Source organism: Macaca thibetana, chromosome X (assembly GCF_024542745.1).
Source record: "Macaca thibetana thibetana isolate TM-01 chromosome X, ASM2454274v1, whole genome shotgun sequence".
Classification (NCBI taxonomy): Eukaryota; Metazoa; Chordata; class Mammalia; order Primates; family Cercopithecidae; genus Macaca; species Macaca thibetana.
Genome location: NC_065598.1, coordinates 96,971,327 through 96,974,138, shown reverse-complemented (window position 1 = coordinate 96,974,138; position 2,812 = coordinate 96,971,327).

Below are 2,812 nucleotides of genomic sequence, written 5' to 3'. Positions count from 1 at the left end.
ATAAATGAGCTGAAAAACTTACTGCTCCTGTAGTTGCACCATTGAAACCTGGAGCAATTGGCAGTGCTGTACAAAATTCTATTCAAAAAGCTAGAACCGAGGGAGACCTTGAAGCATGGCAATTTCCCATTACTATAATCCAGCAGGGAGGACAGAATATAGCTGATTCGGCCACTTTTCCTTTTAAGTTACTAAAGGAATTTAAGCAAGGCATTAGTCAATACGGACCGAACTCTCCTTTTGTGCAAACTTTGTTAAAAATATATGGCTCTTGATAATAGATTAATATCATACGATTCAGATACTTTGACAAAATCCGTTTTCACTCCATCTCAGTACTTGCAGTTTAAAACCTGGTGGCCTGATGAAGCTCAAACTCAGGCAAGGGAAAACACACAAGCACAGCCACCTGTGCCTGTTTCCTTTGAACAGTTAATGGGAGTTGGTCCTAATTGGGGTCAATTAGAGAATAAAGCAGTAATGGAAGATGTTGCCATTGTTCAGCTGCGCTTTGTGTGCTTACCCTCATGGGAAAGGATACATGTTACAGGGGAAAAATATCCTTTCAGTTCTGTCCGGCAAGGACATAAAGAACCATATATTGATTTTATTGCTTGACTCCAGGAGGCTATGTATGATGCCGTAACTGATAAAATGGCTCGGGATGTTGTAATACAGCTTCTTGCATACAATAATGCTAATGCAGAGTGTCAAACTGCTATTAGACCCCTGAGAGGGAAGGCTCATTTAGCTGAATATATTAAGGCTTGTGATGGCATTGGAGGTAATTTACATAAGGCTACTCCTTTATTTTTTTTTTTTTTTTTTTTTTTTTTTTTTTTGAGACGGAGTCTCGCTCTGTCACCCAGGCTGGAGTGCGGTGGCCGGATCTCAGCTCACTGCAAGCTCCGCCTCCCAGGTTCACGCCATTCTCCTGCCTCAGCCTCCCGAGTAGCTGGGACTATAGGCGCCCGCCACCTCGCCCGGCTAGTTTTTTGTATTTTTTAGTAGAGACAGGGTTTCACCGTGTTAGCCAGGATGGTCTCGATCTCCTGACCTCGTGATCCGCCCGTCTCGGCCTCCCAAAGTGCTGGGATTACAGGCGTGAGCCACCGCGCCCGGCCCAAGGCTATTCCTTTAGCTCAGGCTATGGCTGGATTAAGAATAGGAAAGAATGTGCCCTGTTTCTCAGGCTCTTGCTTTAATTGTGGGGAATTTGGACACACAAGAAAGGAATGTAGAAAAGGAAATCAAAAGGCAAAAACTGCTACCATCAATCAACAGAAAAGTCCTGGTGTACGTCCCCGGTGTAAGAAAGGCAATCACTGGGCAAGTGAGTGTCATTCTAAATTTAGTAAAGATGGACAACCTCTTTCAGGAAACGGGAAGAGAGCCCCACCTCGAGCCCCTCAACAAACCGAGGCATACCCGGCACAGCCAGTGCCCTTACAAATGTACAAGAATTGTCCCCCACCTCAGCAGGCAGTGCTGCTGTAGACCTCTACAGCACAATTCCCATCTCCTTACTTCCTGGGGAGCCACCAAAGAAGGTCCCCACCGGAGTTAGGGGACCCTTACCCTCAGGAACAGTCAGTGTATTACTTGGAAGGTCTAGTCTAAATTTAAAAGGTGTTACTGTACATACGGGAATAATTGACTCTGATTATACCAAAGAAATTCAATTAGTTGTTAGTTCCTCGACTCCATGGTCTGCCTCCCCAGGAGAAAGAATTGCTATTACCTTACATAAAACTAGGAAGCAGCACAGTGAAAAGAACAGGAGGCTTTGGTAATACTAATCCAGCAGGAAAGGCTGTGTATTGGGTTAATCAAGTGTCTGACAAAAGACCTATTTGCACAGTAACTATTCAGGGAAAAGATTTTGAAGAACTAGTAGATACTAGAGCTGATGTATCTATTATTGCTATAAATCAATGACCCCAGCACTGGCCTAAGCAAAAGGCATCCATTGGTATTGTTGGAGTAGGAGCTGCCTCAGAAGTTTTTCATAGTTCTTTGATTTTACCACATCAAGGGCCGGATGGTTAGGAAGGGATAATCCAACCTATCATTACACCTATTCCTGTTAATTTATGGGGTAGAGACTTATTGCAACAATGGGATGCTGAAATATCTATTCCTACAGATCAATATAGCAATAATAGTAAACAAATGATGAAAAATATGGGATATCGCCTGGGAAAAGAACTAGAAAAAAAAAAATTGGCCAATCAGAACCTTTACAATTAAAAGGGCAAACAGATCGGACCGGATTGGGTGTCATTTTTGGGAGTGGCCATTGTTGAGCCTCTGGCTCCCATTCCTCTTGTTAGGCTGTCAAACCAGTTTGGGTGCAGTAATGGCCACTGAAACAGGAAAAACTGGAGGCTTTAAAAGAACTGGTGCAGGAACCATTGCAAAAGGGACACATAGAGCCTACTTTCTCCCCTTGGAATTCTCCTGTATTTGTCATTAAGAAAAAATCAGGGAAATGGAGAATGTTAACAGACTTAAGGGCTGTTAATGCTGTGATTCAACCCATGGGTGTGCTACAACCAGGGCTTCCCTCCCCAACAAAGATCCCCAAATACTGGCCTCTCCTCATGATAGATCTAAAGGATTGCTTTTTTACCATTCCTTTAGCTGCCCAAGATTATGAAAATTTTGCTTTTACTGTTCCTGCCATAAATAATAAAGAACCAGCAGACAAATACCATTGGAAAGTACTACCACAAGGCATGCTAAATAGCCCAACTGTTTGTCAAACTTATGTCAGGAAAGCTATTAAGCCAGTTAGATAACAGTTTAAAAA